The sequence below is a fragment of the Sitophilus oryzae genome, unplaced genomic scaffold, assembly GCF_002938485.1.
Source record: "Sitophilus oryzae breed Bouriz unplaced genomic scaffold, Soryzae_2.0 scaffold_1499_pilon_pilon, whole genome shotgun sequence".
NCBI classification, from domain to species: domain Eukaryota; kingdom Metazoa; phylum Arthropoda; class Insecta; order Coleoptera; family Curculionidae; genus Sitophilus; species Sitophilus oryzae.
In genome coordinates, this window is record NW_022146168.1 from 1641795 (window position 1) to 1669665 (window position 27871).

Here is a 27871-nt window from a genome sequence, read left to right on the forward strand (position 1 = left end):
AGCCAACATCAGACGAGAAATTGCTGCGATTGAGCCACATTTGTGCAATCAGGTCATTGAAAACTGGACTCGCAGAATTCGACTCACCAGGCAAAGCCGCGGCGGACATTTAAGTGACATAATTTTTAAAACATAATGTCACGATATATGTTTTAAAATAAGTGACAAATTATGTCCATATTTGAACTTTTTATTTTATTACCTTTTAAAGATCGAGCGTTCTTATTGGGAAACCTTTTATGTACTTAATGTGTGCTATACGTCGATACTAGTTTTGTACCTTTTTTAACATTTTAATGTGTTTTTTTGTAATTAATTAGTACGATACCACTGCATACAACATAGACGTAGTCAAAACATTTATCAAAAAATATAAATATCTCTTCAAACAGCTAAGTTAAGAAAAATATGTGCCACGGCACTGTTTGGTGACATCGTAACAATTTGCTCTCGGGTGTTATTTGTTCTTGGATTCGTTAGTCATTGGGAAAGTGTTATCTGTCCCTTTAATGGTTGTTTGTAACAGATAGCAGCGCCCTACAGCGGATGCGCTCCAAAACAATTATTATTAAGTTTTAGCGGGAACCTGGGCTTTTAAATCTAAATATATTTCCTTTATCTATGATATTTTCTTTGTTGTGTTACATATAAGGATATAAACATGTAATGAATAATGTCTACAGTTATATATGTTACAGTAAAAGGAAATCAGTGTTTGTTAAAATTACTAGTAAAAGCTCACATTCACTGATTTGCTAAGACTGCACCAGTAAAAGTTCAATAGCTATTTTTGAAGCCAACTTTTACTAGTGAATGCTAGCATTTCCTGGACGATAGCAGTGAGTTTGAAAGATTCAGTTAGCGCGGTTGCCACATGTTGTAAAATATAAGGATAAATAGGGATAAGTTGAATAATAGGCAACATAAGGATAACATTAAATTGAGCTAAACGTTGGCAACATTGACAGAGACCTGGCGTAAATTCGCTATGTTTTTTTGTGGTTATGTGTAATTGTTTTATTATTGTTGTCAAAAAAAAAGTGCGGTAGAAAAAAATAGAAAAAAAAGAACTGTGCGGTATTTTCCCTATACTATGGAAGAAATTTTCTGTGAAAAATTAAGGTAAAATATGCACTCTCTAGGCAAGCCTGTAATAGTGCTTGTCTTTCATTTTTTCAATATGATGAAGTCATAGCAAAAGTTAAGCATGAAAGAGAAAAAGATATTAAGGACCTAATGACTATGAACGTATTAAACGTCTTGATATGCTTAAGGTAGCGAGTTTGAAAAAACGAATAACTCTCGTTGAAGAAAATTGGGCATACTTTATTTTGTCCACAATGAAGAATTTTATTAAAAAAAAAACTTGTACCAATAAGTAATCTTATATTTATGAATGTTCTTTTAATTGTTTTGTACACTTTAAAATGTTTAGGATGTTTTCCCTTTTAATATTTAGAAGGTTATAATTTGTCATTATTTTCTATAATTTTTAATAAATATACTGAAAGAAGTAAATTGTAAATTTAAGATATGTGGATCAGCTTGAATATTGAAGTGATCCAATATTCTTAATAGTTTTATTTGTTCTGGCTTTCACCAACATTCTTCCTCACCACAGTATAATAGAACAACTTTTACTGACAACCTTTAGTAAATGTTACTTTCACTAGTGAATGTTAGAAATTACTAGGAAAAGTGGACAAATCTCTTTAAAATACCACATTCACTGGTCCAGTGCGTAATTGCTAGCATTTCCTAGTGAATGTTAACAATCACTGACTTTCCGACTTCACATGTCATATTATGTCACATCACTGTCACATAATATACACAAAAATATGACAAGAAATAAAATGCTTTGTACCTACAGGAACATCGCTGTTACTTGAAGCAGTTGGGTCTGTCATAGCTACTATAGCTACTGAGAGAATCGTCCTCACAGCGTATGTTATAGCTAACATAACGAACAGGAGTGTCATCTGAATGTAGCGTACTTTGATCCATGATTCTATAAAAAATAAAATTGTTTAAATTATTTTTTTATATTCAATGAGTTAATAAATAATACTAAGAATATACATGGTTGTTCACCACATATGACACGGAGTATTGTAGCTAAACGATTGGATTTTTACAAATTGTAAGTTTTGGGTTTGTTAAAGGACTATTAGAGCTACAATTTAAAAATATTTTTACAAGATACAGAATGTCCCAAATAAATAAAAAATATCAAAGTTGTATTTTTTTAAATGGAACACCCTGTATATTATTACATTTTTAGTTTCTATGATTAAAATGAAGGCAAATTTGATTAAGGTTTATCACACTTAAACCTTACCGTTTTTGAAATATTTGCAATTTTGTGAAATTGCAGTAAAAATTTTAAGGCTTCATTTCTCCAAGAGTATCAAGGTTTTTAATACTAAATATTTACTGAAGTTTATTTATTGATCAGTTATTGTGTTGCAATAATAAAAATAATCCTACCTTATACAGAGTGTCTAAAATTTTATTTTAAATAATTTCTAGCTTTAAACGGCAATAACTTGTTTAATTCAAATGGAATATCCTGTATATTTTAGGAGAGTCAGATGCAAAATTTAATTGTCTATCAAATTGTATTATACCGTTTTTACCTATCCCTTCAAGTTTTCGTAGAAAATGCATTTCCTTATAATTTAGACCTCATTTATCAATATACCTATGGAATATTGTCATTTTATATTGTTTTCAAACAACAGCAAAATAAAATTACACTAAATCACCACAATACACCAAAACACTTTTACTTTTACACTGGACGCGCGTTTCGCTAACCATGTTAGCATGCTCAGCAGATGATTAAAAACTGGTTATAAACAGTTTATAATCATTGGGGGGATTTAGTGTAATTTTATTTTGCTGTGTAACACCAAAGGTTCCAACCCTCAACTGTAATTTAAAACAACAAATGCACAAAATGTACAGATACTAAAACGATAGTATTATAAAATAGTATACCATTAATTAAATATACCACCATTATTTCCGCCCCAATATTAATTGATTACATGCTTAATTGTGTTAGTTAATAAATTATTGTAAATAAATATGGATTTGAATCAGAAATAAATATAATAATAAGTTATGAAAACAAAGGTCTCTGTTGTTATAAATAAGCATTCGTCAAAAAATCAAATAAAATTTTTAAGGTATTAATTTTTACCACACTGTCTAATACATTAATGTAGTTTGAATACTGGAATCATATTAATTGATCCTCTTTACCAAATATTTAAACAGTTTTTTTTTTATTTTTTAATTAAATAAACAAATTATATCGACACTATTAGTATCTGTACTCTTTAAATATTTGTTACATCTTTAAAAATAATCTAAAATGTCAATATTCCATAAGTATATTGATAAATGAGGTCTAAATTATAAAAAAATGCATTTTCTACGAAAACTTGAAGAGACAGGTAAAAAATGATATTATACAATTTGATAGACAATTAAATTGTGGTTCTGATTCTCATAAAATATACAGGGTGTTCCATTTAAATTAAACAAGTTATTGCCGTTTAAGGCTATTAATTATTTCAAATATTTTTTTAGACACTCTGTATAAGGTAGTATAATATTTATCATTGCAACACAAAATTTAGTAAATAGAAATACTTAAGTACAATATTTGGTTTTAAAAACTTTAATAGGCCTAGAGAAATAAGCATTAAAATTATGACTGTATTTTGACAAAAACCTAAATATTTCAAAAACGGTAAGATTAAAATACGGTAAACCTTAATCAAATTTACCTTTATTTTAATCGTAGAAACTAAAAATGTAATAATATACAGGGTGTTCCATTTAAAAAAATATTACTTTGATATTTTTTATTTATTTGGGACACTCCGTATCTTATAAAAATATTTTTAAATTGTAGGTCTAATAGTCCTTCAACGAACCCAAGACTTATAATTTGCAAAAATCTAATTGTTTAGCTACAATACTCCGTGTCGTATGTGGTGAACAACACTGTAGAAGCAGCTTTAAGTGTAGCAATGGTGGTGTGTTTTCAAGCTGACCCTCTACCCTAGCATGCATAATACAGGAAGGCCTATATTTTAATAGCTTAGACGTATTTAGGTATAACCGTAGAATAAGGGTGGAATTAATCTTATATTATTTGTCGAATATAAGTACTATAATATATAATTAAATGTAGGGTTAGGTTGTTTATGTTAGGTTAGTATATGTAATTATTAAATGAATTTTTATCAAGAATTGCTAACTTTGAGGCTAACACACTCGGATGCAAAAAAAACGCAATGGAAAAATTTTTGGTCAAATTTAAAGTGTTATATTTTTGTTATTTTTAGCCCTATCTTCATGATTTTTTCAGCAAACTGTATATAGTTATATCAACTTTAATTCGCAAACTTAATTTTTTATAAACTTTAGTATTTGGCATATTATACAGGGTTAGTCGAGAGGTTGTTTTTTTACCTTAACTTTAAAACACCCTGTGCAATAATTTCGTGTGTTGATTTTCCTAGATTATAATTTTACGGTCAGAACCATTTCTCCTGAGCATTTTCTTTTTTGGATCATGTCAATACATACCTTGGTCAATTTTTAAGAGCGAAATGAACTTGCCACCACAATTAATTTACAATTTTTTCAATTATTATTTCTTGAAGTTATTTTTCAATATGACAAGGCGGTTTTAGTGATTATTGCGAACTATACACTACTATGAATTGCCCATCATGTTCGACGTTTGGGAAATGCTTGGCAGGAGGGTTAGAGGTTGCGAAGTGGTATCAGCTTCATTCAGAGAGCTTGGTAGTTCAGTCATTGGGGATTTTTGCTTGGAAAAAAGTCCGGAAGTTTTGAAACTTTGCAGGTTTATAGGTTTTGGGCTCTCTAATTAAAATTCATAAAATGCACATTTCCAGACTTGTCGCCGATGCCGCCATCTTGCCAATATGGCGCCCAAAATCGGTATTTTGTAAATATCTCGAAAACTATGCGTTTTTCGCAAAAATTTGAACACAGCAAATTTACAATTTTGCGTAAAATATGATATAGTCGATTTTCCGAACTCAAATGTCGATTAGGGTTCACTAGAGGTGGGTTGTAAAATCGCAGTCCGCTACTTTGTCACAGCTCCACGAACGTCGCAGTATGTGACTGCTCCAGTTCCAAGAAAATCGCAGTGACATTTCGGAGCAGTTTACAAGTTTAGGACATCTGCGCTCGTGAGTAGCAATAGGAGCAATAGCAGGCAATAGTGTAAATTCTGAAAATGCTCCTAGCCCCAGGTAAAGTACATGGCGCGTTTATTTTAACGTGGTCTCCCCGGAGGCCTACTCCACTAGGTAAATTAAAAGCTTTAACTTATCTGCACAAGCCCGACGGACCTGGCTCATTGATGTCAAAGTCGATCGTGTCTGCTGCTGGGCTCATCAGGGAGGACTCTCAATTCGTCCAACTCTTCATCTTCAGCCGCCAGAGGGATATCTACAGGCAAGTCCAAATCCTCTTCATCGGATTCGTCGAGTGATACTTCAGTGACATTGTCACAAGATTTCCCATTGCAGTATGCACAAATCATTGAACATTTTAATCCTGCTTTTCTAGAGTTGTTGGTTTTGCATTTACAGGATAAAAATGCCAATAGGGATTTTGGAGCTGGATCTTTCAACATTGTGACTGGAGTAATGCCTGTTTTTGTTTTCTTCCAACTCCATTCTTCGGCATCTTTGGTACAACCAATGCTGAACCTGGTAGTAAGTTCGCAATGAATGCTGTCCAGCACGACAATTAACTATTCATAAATTAATGAGCGAATTAATAATACGCCACTGTTTCATGACAAAATTGAAGAAACTAAACTAAAACTAGTTTTAGTGAACCCTAATCAACATTTGATTTCGGAAAATCGACTATTATATACTGCGGCTGAAGATGAAGAGTTGGACGAATTGAGAGACCACTCTGATGAGCCCAGCACAGCAGACACGATCGACTTTGACATCAAAGAGCCAGGTCCGTCGGGCTTGTGCAGATAAGTTAAGGTTTTTAATTTACCTAGTGGTGTAGGCCTCCGGGGAGACCACGTTAAAATAAACGCGCCATGTACTTTACCTCTTGGATGGTGTGGAAACAAGTACACATTTTCAATAATTAAAATTAATTATTCATAAATTAATGCGCGAATTAATGATACGCCACTGTTTCATGACAAAATTGAAGAAACTTAACTAAAACTAGTTTAAACGGTTAACTTTAGCGAAAATTTTCATAGAACCTTTTTTATAGGAATTTTTTTTAACTCTTTAATTTTGTTTTCTTCAAATTTTTGCGAAAAACGCATAGTTTTCGAGATATTTACAAAATACCGATTTTGGACGCCATGCGCCATCTCGCCAAGATGGCGGCGCCGGCAGCAAATCTGGAAATGTGCATTTTGTGAATTTTAGTTAGGGACCCCAAACCCTATAAACCTGCAAAGTTTCAAAACTTCCGGACTTTTTTCCATGCAGGCTCCTTTTTTGATCCCCAATGACTGAACTATGGTCCTTAAAGAAGAATAGGGAAACATAAAGCAATATGATATATATGCAGCCTCAATGACAGTATGAACGGACGCATACAGGCAGTTATATCTGCCAAGGAAGGCAATACAAAGTATTAGGATATTTTTTACAATTTTTTTTTTGTTTGTATACTTGAGTATAACAAACTTTTTCTTTAATATCATTAGTTCTGTTATCGTTATTAATGTTTATTAAAACCCGGACTGTACGTTAGTTTTTTAAGTTTTTTTTTTAAATTTAGTATAGAGTATCCAATGCAGCGTAATATGACGTTACGACAATAGTCACCAAAACCATCTCGTCATATTAAAAAATTACATCAAAAAGTAATTGAAAAATTTCAAATTGATCGTGATCAGTTCATTTCGCTCTTAAAAATTAACCAAAGCATGTACCTATTGACATGAATCGAAAAACAAAATGGTCAGGAGTCATGGTTCTTACCGTAAAATTATATTTGAGGAAAATTTACACACGAAATTATTGCACAGGGTGTTTTAAAATTAGGGTAAAAAAACAACCCCTCGATTAATCATGTATAATATGCAAAATACTAAAGTTTATAAAAAACTGAGTGTACAAATTAAAGTTGATATAATTATATACAGGTTGCTAAAAAAATCATGAAACTAGGTCTAAAAATAACAAAAATATAACACTTTAAATTTGACCAAAAATTCTCCCCTTGCGTTTTTTTGCATCTAAGTATATAATCAAGATAAGAAATTAGACAAATGATTAGACAAAAACAATAAATAATTATAAAATATAAAAAACATAAAGGAGCTGATTAGAAAATCACTATCTGTGAAATATGTGAAAGTCATGAATACCTCAGATAACATATTTCTGAATATTATTTATAATTTTCAAAGAAAATATAAATTTGTATAAAACATAAAAACACTGATTATATTGTAACCAAATCAATAAGTAATTTTTAATACACCACATACTCGAAATACTCTAATTTGAACAATATTTTTAAATACAACTTCAATATATTCTATAGATAAAAAAGTTTGCAACTGTATAAAATCAATTAAATATTGAATTTTTAATTTTAATTAATTATAAACAAACATCAGCATTTTCAATTTAAAAGTTGTGTTATTCTGCCAATAATAATATAATTATCAATAAAATCTATAGTAATATATAAAATCCTTAAGTGACTAACATACTAATTAATCACGATCCTGCTTAAACCATTCAACGTAAGCTCAATTTTAGCATACAGGTTGACTCTAGGGTGTAGAGGTTCGATAAGAAGGGATTTTTCGAAATTCCAGTCCCAAGAGGGTGAAACCACCCCTCAAATATTACAATATTTTTTATTTAAAAAACGGTCAAGTTTCCGAAAAAACGCTTAAACACGTATAAATATACGTACATATTTTAAGATTTTTTAAAAATGTATACAGGGTGTTTCGAAAAATCTGGCCATTGATTAATCACGATCCTGCTTAAAGCGCTTAACGTAAAAAGCTGATTTTTGGAAAACGGATTGACTTTAGGGTGTACAGGGTCCGGCAATAGTGCGTCGGGCATCTATCTGTAGCTCCTAGAATAAAAAACTTAAGAATTTTGTTTAAGTGCGAACCTAAAGTATGTGCCAGGATGTATTTCAAGAAAATATTTTAACTTCTATAGGGTGGCTCAAAAAAGTATGAGTGGACCTTGATGATTTTTTTTAAATGGAATACCCTGTATATTATTGCATTTTTGGCTTCCTTTCAGATCACTTTACATAACCCTAAGATATGAATAAATATATTTCGATAGTTTCAGAGATATTAAAAAATAAATAAAAAATATGTATTTTTCAGCCCTTCTTAAAAAAATTATTAAAAATACAAAAACTGTCCTGAAATAAAAACTATATTAGGTATTTACTTTAGATGGTCTGTACCTACTTTGCTATAAATATGAAAATCGTAAATTTTACAGAATTTTCAAAATTCTGCGCCAAACTTTCTAAAATTTAAAATAATTTTTCCTCGTTTTTTTAAATGGGACACCCTGTATATTATTTTTTCAGTAGACGGAGAATTAAAAAATTAACATTTTTTGTTTTTAGAGTATTTCAAAATGTTTAACGGTTTCGCAGATATTTGCGGTTTTATATTTCATATGGCATTTTCCACAGTAAATTTTTATCAAAGCCACCCAATGATTTTTCTCTCGTATTTTACCATTGAAAGCGCCATATGAAATAATACTGCGCTTATCTGCGAAACCGTTCAAAATTTTGAAATACTCTAAATACAAAAAATGCTCATTTTTTTAACTCTCCATCTAATAAAGAAATAATATACAGGGTGTTCCATTTAAAATAACAAAGAAAAATTATTTTATATTTTAGAAAGTTTGGCGTAGAATATAGACCATCCTGTATGATATACGATTACCATATTTCTAACAAAGTAAGAACAGACTATCTAAAGTAAATACCTAATATAGTTTTGATTTCAGAACAGTTCTTGTATTTTTAATAATTTTTTTAAGAAGGGCTAAAATATACATATTTTTTATTTATTTTTTAATATCTCTGAAACTATCGAAATATATTTATTCATATCTTAGGGTTATGTTATATTATTCATATCTTAGGGCTATATTAGGGTTATGTAAAGTGATCTGAAAGGAAGCCAAAAATGCAATTATATAAAAAAAATCCAGGTCCACTCACACTTTCTTGAGCCACCCTATAGAAGTTAAAATATTTTCCTGAAATACATCCTGGTACATACTTTAGGTTTGAACTTAAACAAAATTCTCAAGTTTTTTATTCTAGGAGCTACAGATGCTGACGCACTATTGCCAGACCCTGTAGAGGTTCGATATGAGGGGATTTAAGGGGGTGAAACCACCCCTCAAATATTAGAGTATTTTTTATTTAAAAACCGGTGAGTTTTTCGGAAAAACTCTTAAACACGTATATTTTATTTTGTTGTTTTACATATTTTAAGATTTTTTAAAAAATTATAGAGGGTGTTTCATAAAATATGACCATTGAGTAATCACGATTCTGCTTAAACTGCTTGACGTTTAAAGCTGATTTTTGGCAAACGGATTGACTGTGGGGTGTAAAGGTTCGATAAGGAAGGATTTCTCCGAGGGTTTCTCGAATGTCAAAATTCCAAGAGGGTGAAAACGCCCCTCATATATTACAATATTTGTTATTAAAAAAACGGTTAGTCTTTCGGGAAAACGCTTGGACACGCATAATTTATTTTGTTTTTTTACATTTTTTTACATATTTTTCGAAAGTTAAATTCCAGTTTGTATGTTAATGGAAATTCTTGCTTTGCTTTATCATCACTATTACAAATGATTAATTCGACGCGAACGAAGTCGCGGGTACACGCTAGTAATATAATAAATTAAAGTATTAAATTTTAAATATTTTGCCACTCTGTGCAATTCTACAATCGACTATAATAATTAGAAATCCAGCATTTATTATATACAATAATTTATTCACTATACTGTAATTATTTCTAATAAAAATAAGGAGTTGTAACATAACAATAAATTCTTTTTAATATTCCGTTTAAAAATATACAGGATGTTTCAAAAAATATATGCCAACTCTCGCGGGGAGATTCCTGACGTAAAAATATGATTTATTTTTCATATCAACATAGGTCCGATTCTGGGATAAATTCATCAGGGACGTGCATGTGGGTTATCACTGGAATATTTAAAAAAAAACATGTCCGCCACTGTCTTTTTTTATATTAAAATTGTGTAGGTTTAATGCCAATTAAAAGTTATCTCTTTATATTTTTTCGAATTCGGCCTCCTTGATGAGATAAACGCAATTCTTTTAATCACAATAATTAATAAAATTAAAATAAAATTAATAAATTATATATTTTTGCTAATTTATTATTAAATATTATTACTATTAGTTCAACCTACAGCAATTTCAAATAAAAAAAATAACGATAATTTTTTTTTAAAGGTTGCTATTAGATTTGGACCAAGGCAAATTAATAAAATTGCGTTTATCTCATCAAGGAGGCCGAAATCGACAAAATATCAAGAGACAACTTTTAATCGGCATTAAACTGCTTACACTATTTCGCTAACAAAAGAGAAAAAAAAGTCAGTGGCGTACATGCTTTTTTTAGAAAAATATTCCAGTGATAACCCATATGCACGTCCCTGGTGAATATGTCGACACTTTTTTAGCTTTAAAATATGTCGCATTTATAGTAACTTTTCCCGTCAAAATTTCATTCGAAACACTAAAAGTACTTGGAAGAAAATTGTAATAAATCGAAAAAATATTAAGACTTTAACACCCTGTAGCTACGAAACAAAGCAGAATCGGACCTACGTTATTATCAAAAATAAATCTTATTTTTATTACGTGGGAACTCTCCCCACGAGAGATGGCACATGTTTTTTGAAACACCCGATAAATTAATTTTAGAAACTCTATTTTTATTCGTATCTATTTCACGCTGCCCTAAATTCTTTTTTAAAAAATATTTTAACTTTAGAATAGATTTAGAATGATTCTAATAGTTATTTAGGTCTCAAGGGAATTATAAGGGAGTTTATTTTTTATTACCGAGGGCCTATGGCACGAGGAACAATAATTCCTCGAGGTTATTACTACTTTATAATACCCTTAGTACATATACATTGGTACAATTTTATTTGTTACTGAATTTAGTATATTTTGTTCCATTTTAAAACGACACAAATATTTAGGTTACTATTGCATTGATTGACCTGTTTATAAATTGACGGTTGTTTTCAAATCTAGTTTGGTTTGGTCTTTTGTCACACGTTTGTCACACGTTCGAGTACGTTTCCATTAAAATGGGGGAAATATTAAAAAAAGCTGAAGAAGCACGACAAGCATTAGTTCAACCTAAAAGTGAATCCATTTATCAAAAGGAATATAAAAGATACCTTCAGTGGCTCGGACAGAAAAATATTGTTGCAGGTGATGTCGATGAAACTGTTCTCTTGTAAAAGGTATAGCCGTATTAATATGGGAAAGCTGGCCGCCGCGGATTTTTTGACTCGCACTCAGGTGATCGATTTGGTGTCGAATTAAAATAATTCACCTAAATTTTTAGCTCTTCAATTCAAACGGTTTTCGAGATTTTCAAAAAAACCTGTTTTTTTCAATTTTATTTTTATTTTTATAGAAAAATTCAAAATTAATTAATGATGATTTTTTTCTAATTCTTAGAAGTCTAAGACAATCATATAAAGATCATATAATAATATGAATTTATTTTTTAGAATTTTTTGAAGTGGTGGAACAATATGAAAAAAATTAAAACTCACTTTTTTCTAAAATCTTCTCGGACTCATTTTTTTATAATAATCTTTATGTTTATTTCTGGCAAGGATGTATTTTTAATGAAACATTATTTTCTACTCACTTTTTTAAACTAAACAAAAATATAAGTTAGTTAAAACCTTTGAATAAGAAGACTTAGCCCACGGCCACACAGAAAGCGTTTTTTGCGTTTTTAGCGTGAAGCGTCTTTAGCGACTAAAACAAAATAACAGGATTATATAGGAGTGGCCACACCAAAAGCGTGTAACGTTCGGCGTGTCTCGCAAAAAACGCAAATGAAAACAAACCAGTTTGTTTTCTGTAGCGTCTTTAGCGTTTTCTAAGATGAGACCCCGTCATAGGCGGACGTTATATTTAATAATACAATAAAATAAATTAAATAGTACGCATTTTTTTTTCATTTTAGGGTACTATCTAAAAATATTTTTATATAGAACATCTACTGTTTAGGAAGATTCTATTAAATTCAAAAATTTGCAGAAAATGTTTGAAAAAGTGTAGTTTGAAATGTTGAAAAAGTAATAAATTAAAGGAATATTTTCTTACGCGTAAAAAGTGTTTTTTTTTAACAGAAACAAATAGTTTTTGACGCGTTAAAAATAGTTTTTTACGTGTAACAAATAGTTTTTTACACGTCAAAAATATTTTTTTTGGGTAAAAGCGTTTTTTACTAGAAACAATAAGTTTTTGACGCGTAAAAATTATTTTTTTTACGTGTAACAAATATTTTTTTTTGCGTAACAAAAGGTTTTTTACCAGAAACAATAAGTTTTTGACACGTAAAGAAATAAATTTTTACGTGTAACAAATAGTTTTACACGTAATAATTTGATTCACTTTTACAAAATTTGTATTAAAATATCAATATTTTTTATAAACACGTGGACTGCTCACAAATACACGTCGCGTCACTACGTATTTCTAAGCGGTTAACACGTTTAATTACAACGAACTCGTGTGTCAGGGACGTCTCACTAGCTCGTACGTCACGGCCTTGAATTTTTACTCCCAGCGCGCGTAAAAAAGTTTCACTCCAAAATGTTTCATAAATCATGTCCTAAAATTGCATTAGCAACTAGAAATGTTTACTATTCTATTATATAATTATAATTATTTATTATATTATATTATAATTATAACAAGTACTAACCACAACAATACTACAAAGTAAAAAAACTATACACATATAAACTAAAATTTGTAAAATAAATGGCAAATAATAATTATTATTTTTACACACACCACTGGCACTAGCAGCAGATTGTGTTTGTCTCCGAATATATGCCCCGGCCCGTCCACAATTCAATCCCAGCATCTTTTATCTTCGTTTCTTCAACGCTAACGGCGCCGATCTCGCCTATCTCTTTCTCACAGGATTGATTGTTGGACGGGCCGGGAATCCACTAGCATGCGACGTTACTAATTGACATCTTGATAGAAACTGCAGACCTGTCGCGTCTTTTGCGTGTTTTTAATGGACACAAATCGGAAAAAGCGCTTAAAACGGTAAAATCGCAAAAAGCGCTTGAGACGCAAAAAGCGCAAAACGCTAAAAACGCTTTCTATGTGGCCGTGGGCTAAGGAAGGAGCATAATGCTATCCATGTATTCATGCATGGTGGGCGGAAAAAGGACTCTAGGGTGGGGATCCTTGACAGTTCTGTTTGACGATTCATTTGACACATTTGAATTTGATTTGAAATTTTGTGGATTTGTCAGTCTTTACGGAGCTTATTTTATGTTAATTATTATTTATTCTACTACTGATAGTTGTATAAAGGTAGTAAATATGGATGGAAATTGTGGCACAATTTAAAATAACAGTGACACTATTCGCGATTTATCGAAAAAGACTCTAAAATAGGTGGATGTGTAGTGTGCGGTAGATCTCGACAAAAATCGAGTGAAATAATGGAACAACTTTTCGCTAGTAAGTGACTATACATATAATATACATTCGTGTAATAAACCGATTATTTATGAAATCCACTTAAATTAACTAATTATATATTTTTTTGGATTTTTGCTTTTATTTACTACTTGTCAAAGATTAGATGTCAAAGAATTTAGATACGTCAATTCGACTTACCTGCTTCAGTAGCGTATCAGATGTTTGTGTTAATAAATACTTATTATAACTTATCTTACAGTTGAGGGTTGGAACCTTTGGTGTTACACAGCAAAATAAAAACACTAAATCACCACAATACACCAAAACACTTTTACTTTTACACTGGACGCGCGTTTCGCTAACCATGTTAGAATCATCAGCAGATGATTATAAACTAAAGTACAATCTACAAGTTTATATACTCGCTCAGTGGGCACCGAGTGGGCGTGGCAAAATCTAGCCAACCGAGTCAGAGCCAACTGAGCATAACAGTTAGATTTCCGCCACTAGAGTAGTAACAAAGAACTTGAAGGAATTGGACCGTTGACTCTGTTCATACTATCTTTACATTTATTAATTCTGATGCTTTCATATGCATCTAATTGCCTGTAATTTGAGACTTGTTTAATTAATTTTAAATTATTAAGATCTATACAATGTTCATTATCGACAATATGTTCGGCAACGCAAGATTTATCCGGTTTACCATATCTTATCTGAGCTAAATGTTCTTTAAATCTAGTTAATATTGATTTTCTAGTTTGCCCAACATATTTCTGATTACAATCTTTACAAGAAATTTCATAAATACCCGACCTTTCCAGTGGAGGTGTTTTATCCTTTGGATTACCTAATAATTGTTGTAATTTATTATTAGCACTATACACAAGTTTATAATTTACATTCTTCAAAATTCCTTTTAGACCACGGGATAACTCTCTATCAAACGGCATCGAAAAATATTTAGACGTGTCTTTCTCCACTTGAAAAGTCGAATTTTCAGAAATCATTAACCTATACCTACGTTTTCTAATTAATTTATCAACTAGTGAAGGAGAATATCCATTACACTCAGCTACATTCCTAATGTAATCTCTTTCTATTTCATATCTTTCTTTGGAAAGTGGGAAACTAAGTTATCTATGAACTAGGAAATTTAAACTAGCCATTTTATGTTCAACACTATGATGTGATTCATTAGGAATATATCTGCGTGTGGTCGTATTTTTCCTATAGATATCAAATTCCAGGCAATTATTAGTATTTCTAATAACTAATACATCTAGAAATGGTAATCTGTCGTTGTTCTCAATTTCATGCGTAAATTTAATGGAACGCAAACGATTATTTAACTTAGAAATAAAATTATCTATGGTGTCTGAATGTGTGTCAAAAACAGCAAAAATATCGTCCACATACCTAAACCATACTCTTGGAAAATACTCAAACTGATTCTTAGCCTCCACTTCAAACCTGCTCATGAATAAATTAGCCAAAAATGACAATGGATTACCCATTGCTGTACCTTCCCCTGTTCAAAAAAGTTGTTATTAAATTGAAAACAATTTTGTTTCATACGTAACGATGTAAGCTCAATATATTCACTCACAGTTTTGTTGTCGAGACCATTTGCGTTCAGTAATTCCTTTAAGTAGCCTAAAGTATGTGGAATTGGAACACTTGGGAACAACGAAGATACATCAAAGGAGACCAAAATTTTAATGTCATGCAATGTTATATCTTTAATTTTGTTAATGAATTCAATTTTTCAACAAATTTTTAAGAATGTCAATTATAAACTTGTGTATGGTGCTAACAATAAATTACAACAATTATTAGGTAATCCAAAAGATAAAACACCTCCACTGGAAAGATCGGGTATTTATGAAATTTCTTGTAAAGATTGTAATCAGAAATATGTTGGGCAAACTAGAAGATCAATATTAACTAGATTTAAAGAACATTTAGCTCAGATAAGATATGGTAGACCGGATAAATCTTGCGTTGCCGAACATATTGTTGATAATGAACATTGTATAGATCTTAATAATTTAAAATTAATTAAACAAGTCTCAAATTACAGGCAATTAGATGCATATGAAAGCATCAGAGTTAATAAATGTAAAGATAGTATGAACAGAGTCAACGGTCCAATTCCTTCAAGTTCTTTGTTCCTACTACTCTAGTGGCGGAAAACTAACTGTTACGCTCAGTTGGCTCTGACTCGGTTGGCTAGATTTTGCCACGCCCACTCGGTGCCCACTGAGCGAGTATATAAACGCTCAACTTGTAGATTGTACTTTAGTTTATAATCATCTGCTGATGATGCTAACATGGTTAGCGAAACGCGCGTCCAGTGTAAAAGTAAAAGTGTTTTGGTGTATTGTGGTGATTTAGTGTTTTTATTTTGCTATAACTTATCTATTTTTATAACAATTTTAATAACTACCAACATTTATTCACAACGTAAAATAAATAAAAAATTATAGAGTCTACCACACGTCTACCCTACATCATAGTTTTACATTTTTTCAATAAAATTAGAACGGCACTGATAAACCGGAAGTCCGCCATATTTGAGGCCCATCGCAGTGGACCTAAGATTTTTGATATACTCCTTCCTTAGTCTTCTTATTCAAAGGTTAAAACAGAAGATTTTAGAAAAAAAATGAGTTTTTAATTTTTTTCATATTGTTCCACCACAAAAAATTCTAAAAAATTCCTGAGTGTAAAGAAGTATAAAAGACATTTTCTGGCGATTTTTAGCGAGTGACATTTCAGAAAGGTTAAAAAAATGAAGATTTTAATTTTCTTTCCTCCGCTAAAAATCGGCTTTTTGCATGTTTAAGAATCATGATCCTATTATTTTTTCATGTCTTAGACTTCTTAAAGAATTAGAAAAAATCATTAATTAATTAATTTTGAATTTTACTATAAAAATTAAAATAAAATTGAAAAAACAGTTTTTTAAAAAATCTCGAAAACCGTTTGAATTAAAGAGCTAAAAATTTAGGTGAATTAATTAATTAATTTAGGTGAATATTATGATTCGACACCAAATTGATCCCCTGAGTGCGAGTCAAAAAAGCCGCGGGGACAGATTTCCCATATTAATCCGGCTATACCCTTTATTATATCGTATGATCGAATAAAGACGGCGTCAGCGATGGCTATGAAATGAAGATCGCTGTCATTTTATATGTATATGGGAAATGTCATCGATCTTCATTTCATAGCCATGGCTGGCGCCGTCTTTATTCGATCATACGGTATGTGACATTAACGATGTAAATAAATTATTATAGTAGTTAGATGAGTATCCATTTTTATTTTATATTACTTAAAATCTCTGTTATATTTCATGGATGTTACCTATAAAAAAACAGAGGGATTTATGGCATTTTAATTCCCGTTAATAATGTCCCAAAAGAATTATGATTCTAGTTATAGTTAGCGTAACCAAGGCGATATATTCTTATATTAATTCAGTAAGAAATAAAAATAGTAATAGGTATAATAATAAATTAACACTCGAGAGCCTGTTTTAAAAATAAGCCTTCATTATTTCTTAAATAGAAACCAAACAACTGGAAATGTTGTTTTTTTTTCTACGCAAAATTTGTGAGTACGCCACTGGTTACTACAATACACTCTTTGTGGTTGATTTTCCAGATTTTATCATTTTATTGAATTATTCGTTTGGGGAAATCTATTTTTATTCATGGCAAGTAAGATTTTAAAAATAGCAGTTTAAAACTTATAAGATACATGTTTTTTAGGCTACGTTATTCTGAAAATTTCCCTTTCTATTAAATAACAAAAACATTATTTTTTGAATGAACACTTTATTTTTGGTACATCCAAAAGAAATAATATAATATTATAATTATAGAGAAAAATAGTATTCATTAAAACTACTCAATCTTATCTATTTAGAAATAAATATAAAATGATACAAAAATATTTTCTAGTTACTTACTTTTCATTTTCTGTATTTCACCAATCCTGTCTGATGAAATCAAACTTCGTCATTCATAATAACAATTCACTAATACATCTTTTTTACTGGAAAAACACAATATTCAGTATTATATCACATCTAATTATCTACTTAAATCGTTTTTAAAAAAATCTCACTAAATCCTAGTTGAATGTAATTTTACTTAAGTAACTTTTGATAAAACACAATCGTGCTAATCCTTTTTGCGCTATTCTTTTACGATATTTGCTTTTCGCGTGGTAAAATTCTTATCTAAAGTGCCTAATTTTTGATAATCTCTTTTGAAAAAAAATCTGCTCCAAACGTACTGTGGTTATTTATTTGAAAATGAGGTTAAGTTTAAGTTGGTTTAAGCGCAGATGGCTTATTTCATCTAGCGAACCCTGGTAGTTATCGTGGGAACGTACAGTTCGAGGCTAGTAGATATTTATAGAATATGTTTACTAAGTTAAAGGTTTATACGCCAGCTGGCAGCAGGCGTTTAGTAATTTCCTCGTTTATATATTCTTAAAGTTGTCCGTTGTCCAACCGACTAGACAAAATGTGCTGCTAACTGGAGGACAAATCGTGAACCTTTCGGGGCGGAGTCAAAAATATCGATTATTTTCGTTTTTTTTTCTCAGAGTAATGTAATAATATAGCCCGGGTTTCTGTGAACTTTAATAGTGATCAGCTGATTAAGAAATTTAAACGAAACTTTTATTTTATTGTAAATTGTGGATTATTTTTGACTGTTATTTTAAGAATTCTAAACCGTATTAACAAAGAAATTATTATTTCGATATGTTGGTACATTATTTACAATTTATGTTAATGCTAATTGGCTGTTAATTAATATTTAAAAAAAAGTTACATACCTATTTTAATTTGATTTAATGCAGGTTTGTAAAAGAATCATTTCATTCTTAGATTATTTTATTCTAAATTGAGTGCTTTACGAATTTTACGATATTTTTTTGAAAACAAAACTTTTACATTTTTGATGCTAACTAATTGGCAGGGTATTATTGGTATGGAAATTAGCAAAGAAAGAAAAGAATTGGCAATAACTTGTAATTTTTCGAAAAAAACATATTATACCTATCGCTGAAAAGCTTAAAAAATGGCGCTTTTTATGAAGTCATGGCCAACTATGGTTTACTAAAAAAACATATGTTTGTGTCATATGTCAAAAATGACAGACTTTAGAAAAAAAAACAGAAAACACAAACTCATTAGGTATGTGATTTTCTACAACTTTTATCTGAAAACTTTTTGTCTAAAATACCGTATGATCGAATAAAAAGGGTCAGCGAGGTCAGCGATGGCTATGAAATGACGATCAATGATATTTCCCATATAATTTTATATATAAAATGACAGCGAGCTTCACTTCATAGCCATCGTTGACGCCGTTTTTATTCGATCATACGGTAGATTATAATGGAATTAGTGACAAGTTTTAAAATAGCCAAAATTTGTTTTTTTCGAAATATCTAATAAGCCTTGAACCTCTCCGAAAAATCCGAAAGGCGCATATTTATGACCCCACAAAACTGCAATACTTTCCCCATTAACCGACTCTCTATCTCCAGTAGTTTCCTAGATGCCCATAGAGAACATCGTAGGAAACTCACCCTGTATAGTATTTTGAAACTAACTATTATTATTATTTAACTAGTTTAATTTGATTAATAAGGCTAGATTAATTTAATTTCAAAAAATTTGATCAGCTTTTTTTTCGTATATTCTGCTACCAGAAAACCAAGATTATATGATAACGCACTTTTCAACGAAGTTGAAGGAAGATAATAGTGTATCTATCACAATACTTAATAGAACTACTACAATTATTACAAGAAAAACAAAAAGAAGAAATACCCAAATACCGCTTCACCTACTACTCAACTACAAAATAAACGAATATAATCTCTTAAAAACACTACACAACTACTTATTCTTGTATTCTACACTGAACAAATTATCAAACTTACTAATATATCAAACAAAAAGAAAAAATAACAAAATTATCCCTTCACCTTCAGAAAGAAAAAATACCTCGAAAATTATCTAAACAAACATTTTTATTTCTTATCAGTGAGAAGCATCGGCCTTGTCGGCCTTGAAGAATTTGTCGAATGGTCGAATTGTATAATTGCCAGCTTTTATAGCATATCTAATAGACAAAAAGTATCTGGTCGATTAGTAACCAATTGGCAGAGTCCGAAAATTATCGATTTTTATTTTCTCTGTTTTTATTGGTAGCTTCAAAATTCAGAGTAACAAAAAATATTTTTCTGTAGGGAAACCGGTCCTGCCATCTAGTAGTCTTAGTCCATAAACGTCTTAGGTTGATCTACTTTAAAAATATATATACAAGGGTAATTTAAAGGTAATTTACATTGAATAAAAAGATTCGGGAAGGAGCAATGACTAAAGAATACCAGGACTAAATATAATAACACCGGACACTAGGCCGGGGCGAAAAAAAGCCAAATTTTTTTTTCAAATAATTATATGTCATAGAGAAAAAAAGTTGTGTGGTGGGTCAAAAATTTTTGGGATTTTTAAAATGATTTTTAGCCGCGCCCCTGGGGGATGAAAGGGGTATTTTTTATATTTCAATATTTTTTGACGTCATATCGAAAAGGCGATTTTATTAATGATAAAAATAAAGCAGATTTTTTTTATTCAGTTTACTTAATTTTTTAACCCCGCCCCGCTAAGGTAAAATATATCGTATTTATGGCTGCACCAGACCAGAAGTGCTAGATGAATATCTCGTCCGCCGCGCCGCAAAAAAACGGTTTTCGGGGACATCAAGGAACCACGCAACCGCATCCAAATAAAAACTATTTTTGCTAGTTATGGAAATTCATATTAAAAGACCACTGTAATGGTTGATTTGGTTGCTTCACACCAACTAACTACCGCTGCGCCATCTCCTTGCAGACCTAGACGGACACACTAAATAGGACCTTATTATGGACCTTATTCTTACTCTGGTCCTATTGGATCTATGCTGGCAGCCAAGGGCGGATACAGAAATTTATTTTAGGGGGGACCCAAATAAAAATAAAACAAAATATGCCTTTTAGGGCGCCATTTTTAACCCAAAAGCCTAATATTTAACACAATTTACAGATTTTAGAGGGCCCGGACCCCATGGGCCCCCCTCTGTATCCGCGACTGCTGGCAGCATGTGAATCGAGACCAGTTGTAAATTTTCATAAAATAGACACAACTTTATGTCATGTCGATGAAAAAGAGCTTAGCACAGACCAGCAATATCTATACCGTATATGTGTTGCTGTCCCGAGATGGAATCTGCCCTGACAGTTTATCTGAGAAAGATTCGGGAAAGATGAGTCATGCAAGATGACTAACAACGGCAAACCCATTACTGCGATTATATATTTCCAAAGACTTGCCTTCAGAAAACTTAGTTTTACTGTCTACGTTTGTCTTGCAAGTTTATGCTCTTGTCTGGTTTTCTATAAAGACACAGCCCGGCTCTCAGAATGGCTCTGTGCATTTGTGGCAATTAGAACACAAATCAAGACAGTTTCCTGATAAAATGAAAACTATTATCAACCAGATAATTTCTAGAAATGGCTATTTTGCCCACCCCGAGAATATTCTTCTAGTGATGCTATCCGATGAAAGACCACATATCAGAGAACTCAGACTCAGACGAATTTTGATAGCAAGAGAAGCACCGCCCAGACTGAGGGTATTTAGAGTTCCCAAAATAAATTTCTAGGCCCAGGAATATACAGAGTTGATCGATTGGAGCCAATGTAATGTCACAGGGCCGCCTCTGACAAAGCACATAAGTGATCACGATTTGAGAGAGGCAATATTAAAGCAAGGCCTTCATAATTCCCAAAACAATCAAATTTTCATGTCACACTCAGGCGGTCGAGCGCTGTGTGAAATTAGTGACTAAGGTATCTAGTAAGGTATTTGGTGAAGAATCAAGAGATAGCTACATTCATGTCAAACTAGAAGCAAGAAGTTTTTTTACTAGAATTTGAAACCAAAAACAGCAGTATTTTCCGAGTAAGAGACCGAAAACAGATTAATAGATCGAAATTTGTATAAAGGGAGGAAGAAGGGGGCGCCACAGTGATAGAAAATGCAATTCTAGCAGTTCAAAATTATGTAGGCAATTCTGGTAATGTTTTTATTAATAAGGCAATTCTGGTAATGTTTAAATTAAATAATAAGTATATTCAAGTTCAAAATATTCATTTCTAATTTACTATACAGCATTGTCCATGTAAATGATAAGATAAATATATTTTGTTAATTCTGAGTCATTCTAAAGCACAATGGATAAGTTTTAACACTATTACGGCCATTAATTTTGAGTTTGATATTTTGACATTTTCAGAGGGGGAGGGGCGCGGTCAAACTCATTTTTTTTTTCAAAACGAAAAAAGCAATTTAAGTTTTAATCAAATCCACACACTTTTAAAAAGTATTGTCAAGACTTAAATATAGGCCAATCTTGCCCGGTTTACATCAAATTGGGAAAAAATCATGTAAAATATAATTCTAGTAAACCAATTTGATGTAGATTCAAGGGAATCGTTCGCGTATACGTTGACCTGAATATGTTCTTATGATAAACATTGTTAATTAAACAATTAAAATCAGGTCGATGTAAGCGTGGTGTTTCAGGGCTAGCTCGTACTAAATATCGGTGCTGGAAATATACAAAGGAGATTTTTGAGCACGTACCCGCCGATAATTGGGACGAGCGGAAAAATATAAAATAGTGTGCTGAAGACAGGAGGAGGTAGTAGGTTAGTCCATCGATGTGAGTCGTATTATACAGTTAGTAATTCGCGTCATCAGTCCGTTAGCAGAAGACAGCGCAGACTGAAGATGTTCCTGTAAGTACTTAGTTAACTAAACCATTAAGTCTTGGCATTCCCCAAAATTGTATTATACTGTGAACTTTATGTTAAATAAATGTGTATTTTGTTCAATGGTTGTTTTGATTGAGAGAGAGAACCTGGTATAGCGACCCTAGCAAACAACCCCTCAGCTAGGTCGCGACATATGGTGGAGGCCCAGCCACGCTTTTAAAAGTATGACAAGATAAAAATCCAAAAATGTTTTTTTCGCCCCGGCCTACCCGACACCCAGATTGTTACCATACCTCCAAACAGTGCCGTGGCATATATTTTTCTTAATATAGCTGTTCGAAGAGATATTTATATTTTTGATAAATCTTTTGACTACGCCTATGGTGTATGCGGTGGTATCATACTAATTAATTACGAAAAAAAAACGTATTAAAATGTTAACAAAAGGTACAAAACTAGTATCGATGTATAGCACATATCAAGTACATGTAATATCAGAAATATAATTATCGAATTCAATAAAAAAACGCGCTAGAAAGAGTACAATTCAGCAGTTTGCCATAAGAAGAGGTTTCTTCACAAATCAATGTAGATTTTAGTTTTAGTTCTTGTCTAGCTATTGTACTTGTAACATTCAATTGCTGTTCCGTAAAATAAATTTAAGTTTATTCCAAAATTTGTGTTTTTTAAAAATACATCTTTCTGGGACTGAAACGTAACTGGCGTTACATATCCTTGTATTCTTTAGTCACTGGGAAGGAGCAAAAAAAATAAGATACGCTACTGAAACACCTAAATACACAAGTAGTAACCTTTGAGTAGTAACTAAAAGCGTAATTAATTCAAATTAAATTATTTAAAATAGCTATACAAAATGTCATTTTCTATTTTCAATACTTTTGAATAAATATTTTCTATTTTGTATTTTAAATAGAAAAAAATAAGCCAAGTTCTATCTTAAAAAGAAAACAATGATGAAGTAAATTTTTAATATATGATCAGAGAGTACAGCTAGGTACTGTTTTTGGATATGATATCGTTTTACAATGATATTGTACTACAAAATTATTGAGCAGGATGTTTTCCCGCCACATCAAATATTTGAATCATACTACTTAGAGACGAAGACGTATGCACTTTTCAGCAAATTTTTATTTATTTATGTGCACTTGATCGGCGTGGTATTTATTACAGGCACAGAGCACAGGTAACATAGTGTTCAATGGTATCTGTGGTTTTTAATAGAATTTATTTCTTTAATTAGGGAATTTTTCCTGGTACTCTTTTTGTACTATCGTTTTTCTTCAACTCTGTATAAAAAGTGCAATAAGAATACTGAAATAACTGAAAATGATAAAGTGTTAATAATAGAGAATACTGAATCCCATTTCCTAACCAGCCAGCTGGTGGGACTAACCCCCCTTGCTCCCATCACCCCTAGTTGTGCCACTGATTATTATCATCATTTTCAGGTTATTCAACCATTTACAATTATGGTGTAGCCTCCCTTACATATTTAGATACTCTCTTTGTAATTGGGTTCATTGTTGTCTATAGTTGACTATGCCGGCCCAAGTTATCCCTGCTAATTTTCTAATGTCATGGTCCCATCACAGGTTTGGTCTTTTTCTAGACCTCTTAAAAGATTAGGTTTCTATAGAGAAATTAGATGTCATTGTATAAAACTATACATAGTTAAGTTGCAAAAAATGTTCAAACCAAAACACATATACTTGGGCATACGAGGCTTTGGGCCTTAAGCTAAACATCGACAAAACCAAAATCATGTGCCCTCCCCCAGAAGATCACAACAATGCTATAAAAATCGGAGAAGAACTATTGGAATATGTGGCGGAATTTAATTACCTCGGCAGTTTGATTTCGGAAAAGGTCAACATTGACTCTGAAATTCAGCACAGAATTAGCAGCGCCTCAAGAGCATTCTGGAAATTAAAACACATGGTTTTCTACAATCATGACTTGAGTACAAAAACGAAACTTGCAGTGTATCGATCAATTATAATCCTCTCTATGTTAAGGAGGGTCCACATTTAGTAACATGTTATATAACATTGCTATTTAACAAGCTACATGTAACATGTTAAAAAACCGGGAGCCGTCCACATTATAGTTTTCGTAGTCATGAATCGTTTTGGCGAGAAAGAGATTCAGCTCGCAGCAGCGGCGTGCGTAATTATTTTTGAACTAAGGGAAAGAAAGTCGAGAAAAAAAAGCGGTTTTGAGTCCGCCATAACCTACCAGCAAGATCTAGATACAGTTGAACTCAATTAGCTTATCATTTCAATACTTGCCTCGGCTGTTTCTCGTGGTGTGTTTCTGTCTTTTAAAAATATTAATAATTTACAGTACGTCTAGTCTGCTGGATCTGTGTCTATGAAAGGAATACGGACAAAAAACATTTAAATAAACAGCAATATATTCTATACGTCGATTTGACGAGTGCGTCACCGCAAATCGCTCCGCCCCACGGTGTGGTATTAGCATGCAAAAGGTGATCGAACTTCGAAAAAGCAAATGTGTTTAAGATTTCCCAAAAAACGATAAATGATAAGTTAAATCATGTCTGCCATGAATGGCGTTGCTATGGGTGTGTTTAGTTGCATTCATTCGTTTCAACGAAACGTCAAAGTTGTTACTCCTCACAGATAAGAGGAGTGTGGCTAAATTTTATGTTTAAAATTATAAATTGTTGTTGTTCTTGTGCTCTTTTTACGTTTATATTATTGTTTTGATTGAAAATGGTTCAGCAAGCTGCAGGTATGTATTCTACAAAAACGTATTATTTATTTTGATATTCTCTATACTAACGATTTTTTTTGCAACTAAAAGTTAGGCGTTCAGAAAATTTGATTAAATTTGTGACATTTTTATTATACTTAGAGATTTAGTTGCGCATTTCGAAGAATTCAGCATATTGTCTACGTTTTACTTAGTAAACATTGGGCTTTCATACAGTAAAATAAAATACTGCGACTTTTTGCGATTTTGCTGATAAAATGAGAAAAACATTTTTGGTTTTCTCTAATTTGTCAATCAGTGATATACTAATGCGAGGTGTAAACCGCGATGGCATTGTTGTGTACAAAGCGATCGCATTAGTGCCATTAGCAGTATAGCACAATTTGGCATTAGTAGCGACTTTAGTGGTATGGGCATTGCTCGCGGATCAGTCGTAGCATTAGTAGTATTAGTTGCGATATTACTACTGGCATTAGTGGCATTGACCGTGGAAACACTGGAACAGTGATTTGTCTTTTTTTTTAGAATCGACGAATTATCCTTTATTTTGTTCATATTATTTCCTCTTTAATTGAAAATAGCAATAATTTATATAAGGTCTACATAAAAAAATTTCGATCAACTATCTGTGTCAAATACCCCACTGTGGCGCCCACTCATTTTATTGGCTACTTGCAAATTTGTCGAATTTTTATTGATGGGACGCGTCGTCTATTTTTTACGAAAAACATCGAGAGAATATCGTTTCCCCTCTCACGGATACCCCGTAGCTACAGAACGGACAGCGGTACTGTAAAAGCAAAAGCAAACCATTTTGAATTATCCATTTCATCTAAACCATGCAGTTCCTGATTTCAGGGGCGCAACTAGACACCGACTTTTGGGGGGCTCAAGCCCTGAGACTTCTAAAGTTATACAGGGTGTCCCAGAAATAAATGCAAGTATTTTAAGGGGTGGTAGATCTCGATAAAAAAAACATATTTTCTCTTTATCGTCTTTCAAATAAGTCAAAAATAACGGAGTTATTTTACTTTGAAAATTTCCAAAAAAAAATGTGCTAAAATTTTAAGAACCACTGGATCATTTCTGGATTTTCATTCTTGTAAGTTTAATCTAATACCTATGTTGCCCTATTATCAAGAAATTATGTTTTTTAACCAAAAACTAAAAAAAAATTTCGAAAATATTTTTTAAAAAATTTCGAATTTTCAAAAAAAAATTTTCATGAAAAAAACCTCACGCGTGTTTCTGGGGTTAAACTATACTACCAGTTAAAATACTTGCACTTATTTATATACAGGGTGGGTTAAATTGGACGCTTTTAAAGGGAAACGCCCTATTGTATAGGAGATAAGCGAAAACTAATGTCGGTCTCTAAAGGTCAATTTTTATCAAAAACATGATAGTAAAAGCCGCACATCGATATCTGTTACCGTTACGGGGTGTTTTTCAAAAATGTTAAATTTTTAACAAATCGCTATAACTTTTTGCTATGGAAAATTTGGTATTTTTATGTCGGAATTTAATGGTCAATAGTTTTTTAAATTAACAATTTAAGAGTTATTAACAGAAAAATTGATTTCTTGTTTGAGACACCTGTATATTTTAATTTTCTGAAAATAATTTAAAATTGCTGCTTTAAAAAATAGCACACTTAATATTTTGTTATAGTCCCCTTCGAAAATTTGGAATTTTTAAAAGTTTGCCACTTTTAACTAGTAGGCTTTGGACCCCTTATTGATGATCTGCCCTAATGGAACTCGAAACACATATTTTTTCAGCAAAACGAGGTACCGCCTCAGAACACTGAAGTTATCAGCAAATTTTTCCAGCCAATTTCGAGAATAATGAATAGCTAACGAAGATCTCAGCCGTTGGCCGTCGAGGCCGCCGGACTTAGCGCCTATGAATTTTTCTGTTTGCGGAAGAATAAGGGTTCTTATTTTCATATTGCCCGTATAATCTAGGCAAGAATTAGAAGTACTTAGAGGTTATGCGAGGGTATCTTTCATCTCCACTGAGTTAATGAATTCCGCGAGAAATGTTCAAAAACGGTCCCATCTGTCCATTACAGAAGACGTTCATGTCGAACACCTGTAGCAAAATCTCATGTTTTGGTTTGTCATTTATTTTTATTGTTATTAGATATAGTTTAAATGTGTTGATGTAAATGTGTAAATTGTTATAAAATTCTGCATCTCATTGCAAATATTATTTTAGTTTTAATTGCTGCTCACAGCTAGAATTTTTTTGTATAACAGTGGGCGCCGTTCAAAGCGTACTTATTCAAAATGGACGATTTTTTAAAATCTATCTCGAAGATAGTATATTATATCTTTGGAAAGGTAAGTTTAAATTATTTTCAATGAATTAAAAATATACAGGGTGTCCCATATAAAAAAATCCAATTTTCTGTTGATAACTCTTAAATTATTAATTACGTAAA

The 27871-nt window shown here is 31.7% G+C and overlaps 1 protein-coding gene and 1 pseudogene across 1 annotated transcript in view; one reads left to right on the forward strand and one right to left on the reverse strand.

Annotated features, from left to right (window-relative positions):
- Window positions 1-18136, reverse strand: part of LOC115877831 — a 41764-nt pseudogene extending 23628 nt beyond the window's left edge.
- Window positions 1-27871, forward strand: part of LOC115877828 — a 298544-nt gene that overhangs the window by 37882 nt on the left and 232791 nt on the right. The window lies entirely within an intron of this gene.